This window comes from Cyprinus carpio, chromosome A11, assembly GCF_018340385.1.
Source record: "Cyprinus carpio isolate SPL01 chromosome A11, ASM1834038v1, whole genome shotgun sequence".
NCBI classification, from domain to species: Eukaryota; Metazoa; Chordata; class Actinopteri; order Cypriniformes; family Cyprinidae; genus Cyprinus; species Cyprinus carpio.
In genome coordinates, this window is record NC_056582.1 from 5,571,899 (window position 1) to 5,586,292 (window position 14,394).

The following is a 14,394-nucleotide window of genomic DNA, read 5'->3' on the forward strand; positions in this document are numbered from 1 at the left end:
TCTTCTAACACTTTCTTTGTCAACTTATACTAACCCTAAACCTACCCCTAACACTAACCCTAAACCCACCCTAACAGTCTACTCTGAGAGTTAGTAGACATGTAGTTGCAAATTATTGAGAATTAGTTGACATGTAGTTACAAATTTACTTATAGTTAGTAGAATGTCTAAAGTGGACTATCGAAATAAAGACTAAACCTTTAATCTGTTTCTTACAATATTCAGAGTTCAGAGGATTTCAAATAGACTATTGCACAACAAGTCAATTCACTTATAATTCAATTTAAAAGAATGGCCAATTTTGGGATTTTCCAAAAATGTAGTTCTGCAGGAGAGGGTTTGGACTGACATTAGGTTGAGTAAATTATTATTTTTTGGATAAAGTATTGCTTTAAGGCATGCTTGATTCATGCTGCTAACTACAAACATCAGAAAACTTAAACAGTCCGTGTTCAATCCGCAACAAACATAAATGAAGCATGAAAAAAATGAAACAGCGACAACTTGTCATCTGAGCGAGTTGAGTAAATGCATTGAGATCGGATGCCTTGAGGTGTGACTGCTTTGCCTTGTGTCTAACAGAGAGAAAGAGAGAGAGAGCGCAAGAGTGAGCGAGAGAGAAAGGTCTCTGATGTGTGCAGCATAATGCCGTTTATTGTTGTGATTAGTATTAGCTCTCTGATTTAACCCTGATGAAAGCAGCAGGCAACGTGCCAGCGAATATGTACATGAAATGAATAAGAGAGACTGATGTGTGTGTGTGTGTGTGTGTGTGTGTGTGTGTGTGTGTGTGTGTGTGTGTGTGTTTGTACCCTGATTTGCAAAGGGAGCGAGTGTGTGTGCGTTTGGTAAATGGCAGTCTGATCACATGATGGCCTATGGCAACCCCTAACAAACCGTGTAGGCGCCAGCGGGAGGGGGGGGGAAGTGGGGCACTCGAGGGATGTGGGGGGGGGATGTGTCACATGACAAATAAAGTTTGAAGCCAAACTCCTTCACTTCAAACAATAGAGTATTAATGTTGATGACACATGATCTGAGCAGAGGCAATGGATGCGTGTGCGCTTGCGTGTGTGTGAGCGTGTCTGTGTGCTTTCGTGTGTAGAAAGGCCTCGGTCCTGTTGACACGGACCAGTCTGGCGTCTGCATGTCATGCTTACACACACACAGGCCTACGTATATTGCATGCTATAGAGAGGTGAAGTGGAACACTGCGATGTATGCGTGACTATGTGTCTGTGTTCTTTTGCATTGCTCATGTGTCCCTTTCTCCTGTCTATAAATAAGGGTTTACGATTCACCATTGGTATGTTAAGCCAATTTCCCAATCGTCTTTCAGCATGACAGTGATAAAAAAGACACACAAACAATTGTAATTGCACAATAATACTGATGAAACAAAATCCAGTGCATACTGATCACCATATCAAGCTAATTACTAATAAATCAATTTGAAGGATTGTTTTTGTGGGTTTGATATTAGTGAGCTAGCATCTTTTGCCATCATCGATAGCAGAACTGATGTCTCATTTTGCTACAGAATAGCTTTCAGTTCACCCATTTGAGCTTTTTACTCCACAACTGATCTTGGAAGATGTCGTTTGAAGAAAAATATTGTGCCCCATGATTGTGAAACACAATTCGAGATCTTTAGACATTGCAGTGTCATTCCAATTGAGCAAGCAAGCAAAACGGCAAGAAAGACTGTTTGTAACAACACACAGTCTTTGACATTAACATGATAAAACACTGTAAATGCATAATCACATGACCATGGGATGCTTATAAGTTTATGGTCAACTAAAACAAAACGGTGTGTTCTAGAGAAACTGTAGGAAGCAGAATGTGGACTGCTTTAATATGGCTCTTTAGACCTGAATATAGCTTAAAAAACAAAAGCATATATTTAAAAATAAAAAAATAAAAAAGTTCCAACTGTGGTCTTTTGGGGACTTTTTACATTTGGCCTGTTATGTAACTTTAAATATTTAAACTATCCCTGTAAATTATATTTGATCCAAAAATATTTCTGATTAAATATGTTGATAAATAAAGTAATACATAATTAATTTATAAATAAAGTTTTAGCAAAAGTGAATCTATATTAACTGCTGCTGCACAATGGATGTAAAGGTTCTTTATGATTTCTATTTACTCAAACTGCGTAACTGTCATTTTTCATTTATTTATTTATTTTTAAACTGTATATTTTAAGGACAGGAAAAAGATGTAAGAGGGCTCTCTGACCCATGGTACATTTATGACTTGAGTAAACACTTTATCTAAGAATTAAATAAACTGTCTTAGAAAATGTCTTAGCACTACAGGAGGGTTAAAAAATATCTTAAAAAATAACTTGAAAACTGTCCTGTTGGAGCTGACTGCCTAATGGGCAGCGCATTGAGACACACAGTTCAGCTATGTTTCGTGTGACCAGAGTTTGTATCCTGGCTAGTGGTCCTTTCTGATTTGTCCCTTTTTCTCTCTCCCACTTTTCTTCAAGGTTACTCTCTGATACATGCTATCTAATAAAGGCAAAAATAAAAGCAAAGTAATTTCTTACACATCATTCTGGATTTTGGATAATGTATAAGAGTTTGAATAATGGATGGGAAAAAAACCTGAGCATCCTAATTTTTATTATATATATATATTTTTTTTTTCTGTGAAGAACAATGTAGCAATATAGAGAAGTAGGCGAAAATAACAGAGCAGTCTTTTGCACTGTATGCTGATGGTTCTTGCAGGCTTCGCTGCGCTGTCATGTTCAATGTTCTTAGACCATTAATCAGATAGAGGGTGTGAGCTTGTGTCCCAGTGTTTACACAGCAATAGAGTGATCGCTGCCCCCCGGCCACACACAGAGGAGGCTGAGGACGCACTGTGAAATGGGCCTGACATTGGTGTGCGTGTGTGATGCTTGAATTGGACAGCAGAAGGGGACAATGCCAGGCTATGTGTATGCCAAATGGGAATCTGTAAGAGGTGAAAGAGTTTATTTGTGAATAAAATTCCTATCTTTTTTCTATTTACAGGCCTTTCAGATCTTTCAGGCAACTGCCATTTGCCTCATTGCAATGAAACTGAGCTTCTTCAAATTTGGTTGTTTTCTAGTGATTTACAGTTACACAGTCAGGATTAAACAGCACTTTAATCTGGGTTAAAAGTTCATCCACATTATTAAACAGACAATACATTTTTGCCATGCAGTCAAGCATACATCTTCAAGTTGTCAAACAAACATTTAAGTGAATCATAATCACCTAATCCTGTTAATCATAATGCAAGAATATAGAAATGGTTGCACTCCTGTGACAAATCTTGCAGCACCCTTTACAACTTTGAATCAAAACACTTACCTAAGTAGGACATTAAAATAATTTTTTGGACCTGGAGCAACATTTATATCAACCAAACACAGCCCTAATCTAGGGGTGTCAAGTCCTGCTCCTGGAGGACCGCCATCCTGCAGAGTTTATCTCCAACCCTGATTAAATACATCTGAACCAGCTTATAAAGGTCATTAAACTCACTAAAAGCTTTTAGGCAATGTTGTTGGAGCAGGTTGAAGCTAAACTCTGCAGCAAAATGGCCATCCATGAGCAAGATTGGACACCCCTGTAGTGCAATGACTGGTTGGTAAGATTGTTGCTCCTTTCCCTAACCCAAGCCCCAAGACTCACCTAGCCCTAATATCAGAGGGCAGTGATTCATTACTAAGACAGTTATTTCAGCACAAAAGTTGATACATGAACATGACCTTCAAGTGTAAATCATGTAACCATGTAATCATGTAACCATATAATCATATCTTTATTTCTATTATTTATTCATTTTAACTTTCCAAAGTAAGTGAGCAATTTGAGTTGAGCCTTACGCTTGAGCCCCTCCAAAGAGGTGTTCATTCTTACAACGGAGAATCCCTGGAGAATGACATGTTGGTCTACTGTTGGTTGCTGGTAAGCATTCCTGTTGTGCCCAACTGTATTAGGCAGCATATCACATGAACTTTGCTGTCTCTCATTGGTAGAAGTCACATCACTCTTTTTAAAGAGTTCCATCAGCAGTGGTCTTTGTTGCTCATATCACCTCAACAGTTCAACAAAGGAATGACTTCCAGTTGCTTGAATTTGCCTTTCAAAATCTTTGGCAGTGTGAACATCTCTTAATGCAGTCAGGTTTGTCTACCTTACCAAATATGTCTACCTTACCTTAGAATTACATTAATGTTGAATCATGAAGCATGGGCTACTAGTCAGCTTCAATGAACCAAGGATTTATTGAAGGTTTTCTACATTGGACATGGATTAGGAGCATTTGACCAGTATGTTCTCTCATTCTTTAAATGAACAGTTATATACTAGCTCAAGAGGAAATGAATCAACAAGAGACCAGTCTTACTCAGCAAGTCCTGTAGCCTCCACTGTTCTTCTCTTTCTCTATGTCCCTCTCTTCACTCGGTCACTTCTCTCTCCCCTCTTGCCTACATTCCTTACAGTTTTGTTCTCCTGCCAAGGAAACTAATCAAAAGGCCCTCTGCTTTTTCTTTGTAGTTCTGTCTGTCTGTCTCTCTCCCTCTCTTTTTCCATAGTTGACCTCTAAGCTGCATATCCACTGTGCAACCCATGGCATTATGCACGCTCCTCAGCAACCTCCGTAATGTCATGGCTGAAGTAGGGGCAGTTGGGAGTTGATCACGGGGCAGCTTTGCTTGTGGTTGTGGGAGCTTGTGCAGTGGGAGTAGTAAAATGATCTTGTTTCGCTTTGTTTGGAGAGCCTATCTCCCTCCATTGTTGTGCACAGATTTTCCTTTTATAGATCATGCTGCAGAGCAATTTAAAACTGCCGGAGCATCTCTGTTTCTATGCCGCCCTTCCTACATGATGGACCCATATTCTAATGGCCTCAATGTGTTACCTTTCATCTCGGCTCTGAGCACTTTGATATGCTTGCTCAGGGTGGTCTAAAGGTGGTGCATGGGTGACTGTTACCTTCCTGGGCTATAAACTCACAAACAGACGGTATATGTTAAGGAGAGTATCACCTAACATGCATGCATAAATGTGCAGTTTTAGGTATTTTGTGTCTGAGACACTATCACGCTTACAGACACCCGTGAAGACCTGCTATCTCCACATATCACAGCCCAAATGCACACTTTGTATCATAACCCCAACCCTCCGATTGCTTATCATTTCAGATAGAACTTTGATAGAGGCCCGAGAACACCTTATAACACACTCCCAACCTGCGATAAAGCCTTGTGGTGCTGCTAGTGTGTCGTGCTGACGAGGACAAACTCTTATCAGTGACGATGTTCATGTTGGTGAAAAAGATATCATCTACGTGATGCCAATCTTCATGTGCTCTACAAGTAATTTTAATGCACAAACACATGTACACACACTGCGCATCTACTGACTGTTGGTATTTGCCTTCATTTGTGCACACTCCTTTACTAGGGAAAATGATCTGCTTGGTCTATATTTCTCTCCTGAATCAAAGATTAGATGTTGAATGTGATCAGAATGAGAGAGTGAGAGTGAAAGGATGAGCAAGAAAAAGAAAAAGAGAGGTGATGTTGAGACACACCATTTGACTCATCATGTAGTTTTTTCAGAGACTGTCATTTCCGACCATTTCACAGATGCATATCAAATTCTGCAATCTGCTTTGTGGAGATAAGGCCCACTAGATGCTGGAGTTGCAACATCCCACTGAGCGAATGAGAGAGCAGACAGGTATTCATAGTGATTTCCCTGTGAGATAGAGCCTTTCCAGCACCCTCAGCATCACTGATTAGTGCTCTAATCTCACAGAGACTGGCGTCTGCCAGGCCAGCAAGCATATGCACATGGCCCTAGAGTATGTAAGAGTCATAACCATGCTCTTGCTCTGGAGGGAGATGCAGCCATGAATGTCGCCTCGCTGAAAGCCAAAAGTGAAGACTTCCATCTGGAAACTTTTTGTAAAAGTGCTCCATTATTAAGCGACTGCAATGTTTACTTTGTGGGGCCATTGCAGGTCAGGCTCATTTAAGGTCTGTGAGTTAGATGAGAACTTTTTAAAATGGTTTCTAGGTTGTTTTGTTTGTTTGTTTTTGGAAGCTGAATGCTTAGATTGCAAGTATGAATTCTGTAGTGGTGCTGCTACTCAAGACATAGGGGGCCTTGAGTACAGCACAGATACTAGACAAAACAAAAGCAGAAGTGTGGAAAAACAACGTGATGTGTTTTGTCTGGAGAGGTTTTTACCTGTCCTGCCTTGCTCTCCTGCATGGCTGAAGAACCAAAGATGGCTTAAACGAGGGATGGCTAGAAAGCTTCTAAGGCTCTGAGGCAAGCCCATCTTGTCAGTTCTCCATGAACTTACACAGCAATAATCCAAATTGATCTACCTTGCCAAATTATCCTACTTCAAGAAACAGTTCTTTAAAGAAAAGCTTTCATTCCCACCTTCTGAATTTTTGAAAGAAGGGTCTCTGAAAATTGCTTTCCCTTTTCAAGCTGGTCCCACTAAACCCTCTTGGGGACAGACACCAGGTCCTGTACCCCTCTATCCCCCCACCCCTAAATTCGGCAATGTGCCAGGCTGGCCTAGATTCACCCTCTCCAGTTACCTGATGGTGAAAGCACATGGGGTGTGGATGGGGATGGGCCGTCCAGACTAACACTCCCCTGAGCCTGTTCTGGCATTAGCACTTGCCCCCTTTGCTCTGTCAATGGAAGGCCAGATGAATGTGCCTGTTTGTGCACAGACAGTGGGGATGAATTTGTCTGACTTAGAAAAGAACAGGAAGGCCTGAATGTTGTGTGTCCCATGGGGATGCATTGAATGCAAGAGGGTCTCAAGTGGGATATGTGAATACTGCTGAAGCTGCTAAATGTTACCTCTCACAGGTGAGAGTGGCCTCAATGCTAGCCTCGATATTGGTTCTTTCAGGAGAAATGCAAACGAGTACTTGCTTCGCTACATAAGGTTGCTTTCAACTCATAGTTTCATTTGTTGACTATATGTAAACATTTGACTATATGCTTTGTTGACTATATGTAAACATTAATAGCTGTAATGCTAACACTGAGAAGACAAGCATTAATGTTAACACTCAAAGAAAGGCTGGAAATAGATTAAATTGTGGCATCCAGAGTTGACAAGCTTCAGTGATTAGCTATATTGCTCCTACATGAATTTGTGTACATATTGATCTTTTTAGCTGATTTATCACCATTGTGGATAATCATACACAATGAACATATTTTATCCTTTTCGGATTTCTTTATTGACATTTAAAAAATTGCTAAGCTATTGTTTAACATTGCTATTTTCTTTCCTTAACATGCTTTAGGGTTGAAAACACAACAACTAGGAAAATCTAACATCCGATTTTAAATGAATCACAGCATTAACCTCAATGATCAGTTTCATGTTCTATACAGTTCATTATTTTATACCCACAGTGAACTCTGATGAACAAATGATATTCTGTAATGGATACAATATAAATTATAATGCTTTGTGGAGAGGGATGTTGAGCATAAACATAACAGAAAACGTTACTCATTTCTGCTTCGTCAGCCTAAGAACACAAATGCTAACTCAATAGCAAAAAAGCTCCAGGAAATCTCCAGCGAAACAAATATCTGTGCTGACTTTTGTTTGACAGTGAGTTCAACTGATTATGAACACATAAATCAAACATGACAAACAAATCATGAGGTTTACTGTATCACAATAACATTCAAGAATCCACAAAACTGACAAAACTGTAGATGTGTAATTTGTTACAATGATGTTTATGCAACATCCCAAGACCATCCCAATGTCAAATTTCAGATGCATACAGTAATTAAATCAGTGTCTGAATTGTTTGCTTGTTTTTGGGGAAAAAATGGTCAGCTACATGATTATCACTTCACAATGATTGACTCAACTGTTAGTAGCTGTTTTTCAAAGTTAAAAAAAGAAAGAAATGCGATGCTAGCTGTCTCACAGCTTCTGTATGAGCCTCCTCCAAAGAAAGATTCCAGTTCTGGCTTTCACTATGTAGAGAAAGGATACAATACTCCTGTCCCAGGTGGGCATGCCGACCCATTTTCTCACAGAGCACAGTCAGGACCAGGACCAGGACCACACCTTCTCACTTTAGACTTTTTTTTTTTTTACAGTCAAGCACAGGCCTCTTCTGTAGTGGGGTTTCACTTAACATAGGCAGAAACAAAAACTTTTTGGATAGTATCCGAGTTTATTTTTATGATTTTTTTTCCCCCAGGGTCCAAAAATAACACTTATGATGTAAATGATGTGAGAGATGTACTGTGGAAATTTATACTAAATGTTAATTTTGGACCTTGTCCACAATACTGGACAAACCAAAAGTCGAACATCACATCGTATGCCTTGAAGCTTCATGATTATGTAGGGACACATGGGGGAAATGGGTGTCACAAAACCTTCAGAGTACTCAGAATCTCAACATATTCTGCATAATTCACCCCAATATGAAAACCACAAAAGGTAATAAAAGTGTCCCTTAACCACGAGTATTTATGTGAAACCCTTACTCTCTATTCCTTTTTATGTTTTTCACTTCTCTCTACATGACATGTTTCTCTTTCATCCTTTGTATCTCTCAGCCATACAGATGTACTGTCTTTGCAAAGCAGGCTCGCACAACCAATTGTGACAATCAGTCAGCCGTGGACCATTAAAAAAATATAATATATATATATATATATATATATATATATATATATATATAGGGTGGGTGTGTGTGTTTGTGTGTGTGTGTGGGTGGGTGTGTGTGTGTGTGTATATATATATATATATATATATATATATATATATATATATATATATATATATATATACTTCTCCCTGCATTTAACACAATTTTGACAAATTTTGGGGCTTATTCAGATCTAATAATACAATTCAAGTATTTCCTGTTTAATGTTTTCACTTCCTGTTTTGTGAGATTGTGTGTGCACACGTGTGCACGTGTGAGGAATGTGCTCTGCAGGGCTCAAGACCAGCAGTATTGAGGTGGGGTTTGTTGGTGGTATAGTGGTTTGGTTTAATCATATTGTAAGTACAGTATGAATCAGTGAAAAGAAAGTGAGAAAGAAAGGGCACAAGAATGGGGGAAGAATGGAAAGAAAGTGAAATGCTGATACCTGCATCTGGTTTGTTCCTGAAATACATTTCTTAGAAGCAATCACAGATTCTCTGATCTCTGATGATGGTCTTTGTTTTGGGAATTTTATTTTTGCATGTAAATGAATCATTATTACTGTTTTTAGAGGTGTTTGTTAAGTCAAGCATCACTGTTGCTCATTAATGGATTTAAATAAACCCCCTAACCTTTAATATGTTTGTTTTACAAGTATGAATACTACCTTTAATCATGCTGACAAATGTGCTAAATAAGCAATCAAAATTACAAAGTTTGCTTGGCAGATGATAAAACGTGTAGAGATATAAGAAAAAAAAACCTAGGTATACATTAAACCTGATTTATTGCTAGAGACTATAATATTATAAAGAATCTGTGATGAGCTTATCTTATTGGATGGTAAGCTACCATGCAAAACACCTTAGCAACCCCCCAGAATTTCTTAGAAACCACAAACCAATGCCTTGGCAACCACCCACAACAATCTAGCATTGTGTCAGAATTTTTTTAATATGAGCCAGCACCCCTCACATTTACTTCTAATGCATTAGTTGGGGAAGTCGTGGCCTAATGGTTAGAGAGTTTGACTCATAACCCTAAGGTTGTGGGTTCGAGTCTTGGGCCAGCAATACCACGACTGAGGTGCCCTTGAGCAAGGCACTGAACCCCCAACTGCTCCCCGTGTGCCGCAGCATAAATGGCTGCCCACTGATCCAGGTGTGTGTGTGTTTTCTCTGATGTGTGTGTGTGTGTGTGTGTGTGTGTGTGTGTGTGTGTGTGTGTGTGTGCACTTTGGATGAGTTAAATGCAGAGTACGAATTCTGAGTATGGGTCACCATACTTGGCTGTATGTCACGTCACGTCACTGTGTATCAGCCAGTCATCCTAAGTGAAACCAAAAGTGCTTCCCTGTCTTCTTCCTGCAGTCAGATTAATAAATACTTTGGCTGTAGTTTTTTTTTTTAGCTGTAACTTTCCCTTTCGCCCATTCTGCAAGTTATAAACAATTGCCTTACACGTGAACAGGAAACTAGAGAGGAATAACAGTAAAGGGCAATGAGAGAGAACCTGCAGTTTTTACTTGGCTTTGTCCTGGCCTTTAGTATGAGGGACCAGCTTCCTCCAGTTTGCTATTCAGCAGGAAAGGTTAGTATATTATTCCAAAAATCCAACACTAAAAATACTTCTATTTTGCTTTATTTTAAATGACAGATCATATTATCATCTCAACAACCTGAGCACATTCAGAAATAAGCATGAATTTCAGATTTTAAAATTTACTTTGTTCTCCCTTTCTGTGAAGTTGGCATGATTTGAAAATTCCCCCATCTATTGACCCTATGTGCGATTCATCTGTCAAAGATTTTTTATTTTTTTTTTAATTCGGTTTAATTTGATAGTCCAATTTAGACATTCTACTAACTAGACATAACTTTGGAACTACATGTTAACTACCAGTCATTACGGTATTAATAGACTGTCTGCTTAATATCTGATCCTAACTCAAACAGTTTACTAATAATCTAATGAGAGTTAGTTGACATAGTTGCAAAGATGCATATAGTTAGTAGAATGCTTAAAGAGGACTATCGAAATAAAGTGTAACCCATAATTTTTAATCAAAATGTTATTGAAATGACAGACTTCTCTATGTAAATGTATGGTGGACTTCAGCAATCATTTTGTCTGCTTGAACCCCGTCCCTTTCATAGAATCGACTGCAAGCCTGCTTTAAGATCTGCCTCCATCCAATCAACAACTGCTGATCAAGTTGATCAAGAGAATCAAGTCCCACCGTTCACTCGGATTTGATGAATGGACTGAAAAAATGAAATGTCACTACCATTACATGACAATTTTAATGACAGCAGCACTCAAGTTGAACTCTAAACTCCACAAGTTTTTGTAAAACCTATTGATCATGTTCTCCAGATGATGCAAGAACATTAGACCATCAAAGGAGATGGCTGGTGGAATGATCTTCCCACGCCTATCCAGAATGCTGAGTCCCTGACAATTTTCAAGCTACAGCTGAAAAGTCTTTCTCTTTATTTATTCCTTCTCTTTCTAGCTTGTACTCATTTGAACAATGTCTAAAACTTGGTTTTACAAGCACTTCCTGTGTCTGTTTGCCACTTTAAGAAGAATTGCTTTATGTATCCCCCAATTGTAAGTCTTTTTGGATAAAAGCGCCTGCAAATTGACTACAAATTTGTTTATGTGATTAGTTACAATTTGAATCCCAGATTTGTGGTCTCAGACTTTTGGACCCCAATGTATGTATTTTTATGTTAATGTGTGTTTATGAATGTTTCTCTTGGGGGAGAAACAATGGAAGAATACATGCTGTAACCGGCATACCCTCCTACTTACTTTTCTCAGGCTATTGAACATAGTTACCGTTACTCCACCCCGTGCTTGGCATTTCATTACCAAGGGACCATATTTCTATGAATTTATGTCAGACCTGAAAGAGGAAGTTCAGCTAATAATACCTAACTAATGCAATGTGTGATTTGCATGCATGTGTGTTTGTGTAGGTGAGGCTGTGAGTGTGTGATCTGGGATGCCCCACCATCATCAGAAAGAGCCCTGTGACCTTTGCAGTGGTTCCAACAGAGAACCCAAGAGTGAAAAGGTTTTCCTTCCTCTCTCTTTCTCTAGTGTCTATCTGTAATAAAACACAGTGGAGGCCGGGGTCACTTCAGTGTTTGTGTTTTTAAATTTGGTTAACTCAGGTAAAATTGTTTAAATCTAAAGCAAATATGCTTGGTGCCATCACATGAGTGGTCGCAGAACAAGGACATGTGTTGTAGAAACATTTTATTTTAAACCACTGACACAAAAAACGATTTATTCTGGAGACAATGAAAATGCTTTAGGAATGAGTAAAATTCCTTTCTCTCCTCTAAGGATATGACTCCTTATTTCCTTGGCGGGCTGCAGAAATAGTGACCAAAAAAAAAAGAGAGACAGAGAAAATGAGAGAGAACAAAAGAGAAAGGGAGGGCAAAACGTGTTTAGTTTGTATGAGGTCAAGCGTCTGACCCTGTGCATTGCTAGAGACCTGCGGTTGAACCGCTCTCCTCGCTTCTTTACGCTTTCATCTTTAGCTCCATAACTCGAGTCTGTGTGTGCACAGCCCCCGCCACCTTTTGATTCCTTTAATTCAATTTAATACATAAACAAATACATGAAGGGAGTGAGGGAGGGCAGGAGAGCGAGATGAAGGGAGAGGGGAAGGGAAGGATGAGAGGATGAAAAGAAGAGGAGACTTTTCTTGATTGTAGCTCATAAAGCTCTCATGACTCGGAGACGAGAGGCCACCATGCTGTTTCTGAAGCCTTAGTCATAAGTCTCCATTCTTTCATTCTGCTATACTATAAAATCGTGCTGCTTTTTAGTCATAATTTAGGTGTCTTCATTTAGAAGTAAAATATTGTTGTTATTGTGGAGCACTCTTCATGTAGGCTACATAGATCTTACCTAGCCTCCATCTGTCACGTTAATCATATTGTTTATTGTCCCCTGATGCTTTGCAGCCATTTGTATTCAGAAACCTGTCTGCATATTTTCAAAATCCCTACTTCCTCTGTATGTCATTACTTTGTGAGCATTGAAAAAGTGTTCTATATATAGTATAAACGTGTGCAGAGTTAATTTAATTTGGACATTCTACATTCATCAAGTTGACATTGTCATGTGACCTACAGTACAGCATGAGTTGTGTCTCTTCGCGATCATTCACAAATCCTTTCCTAAATGAACATTTTAGAATCTTACTGAGAATGCTAAAGTTTACCCGCGCAGAAGTTACTAGCTGGCCTCTGTCACATATGCAAATGCAGTCAGAGGATATGTTTGGAATAGCATGTTAGCATACTAGCATAACTATTTAAGATATATATTTTCAGAACAGACTAGTAGGCAGTCTATACGCCTAGAATGCTTGCACGATGTATTATATTTGCAGTACTACAACAAAGTAAATGGAAACCTGTCCTTGACCTGACCTTATGTTTCCAGTGTGAGGAATAAACTGTAATTACAGCGATGACTCTTAACTGTCAAAGATTAAGACATTTTACAAAATTAATGAAAATGCTGGATGATTACTATTAATATTCAAAAACAGTTTGGCTAAAGAAATCAGTCATGTGGTGTCACCATATGAAACCAATATGAATACAAAGAGTACATTATCACATTATATTCTTTATCATGGACAATTTTATACTTCATAGATTCTGCATATCATAGATACTGCATTATATACTGCATAATTCCTACTCTTCCACTTGCTATTTTTGAAAAAAAAATGTGTACAGTCTATTCTGTGCAGTATTTGTTATACTAGTATTAAGCTAGTTTTTTACTCTGAACATGGCCAAATATGAAAACACACATGTGCTGACGGAGAGGACAAGAACACACGTGGACCCACGTGAGCACGTCACGGTGCCTCAGCCTCTATGCTGAATAAAGCTTCTCTTTTTCCTTCTCCCGTCTCTCTGACGCAGCCCGATCCCATTATTATTTTGGGGAAGACAGCTAGTTCCCTCAGGAGTGCCCTGTTTGAGTTTGTTGGATGTTTCATGCTCTGGGAGCCTGGCCAAATAGAACAACAACAAACACACACACACACACACACACACACACACACACACACACACACACACACACACATACACACACACACCCACACACAGAAAAGCCCAGTGGCATCTACAACTGGCAAACACACAGCAGGAATGCAGCTGCACAGTTACAGTCATGGACTATTGCTACAAAGACTACAAAAACAGGTTTTTAAACTGTGAGGCGGAATATTGTGGACTTTATGAGAGATTATCTATTCACTATTTAAATACATCTTGTCAGGTTTCTAGATGACCAAAATTTGTCTTTTTTAATTAGTAATTTTATTCTCTCTTTTTTTAAGCATATTGTGTTATTTGCCATCTAAGTAATGTTTCGCATAAATTCCTAAAGAGAAATAAAAATAGAAACAAATTAGGTAGTTGTTGACACAGTAAGATTATGCAGATATAAAAGTAGTGTGTAATTAAAGTAATAGCTCACATAATTTGGTCTTTAAATTATTTGATAATTGATAAGAAATGTTAAAAGTTAAATTTCTAAAAGTTAAATTTAAAATTTTGAAATCCAGAATTGTTTTGTATAGACAAAAAACACTTGAAACATTCTTCAAAATATCTTTT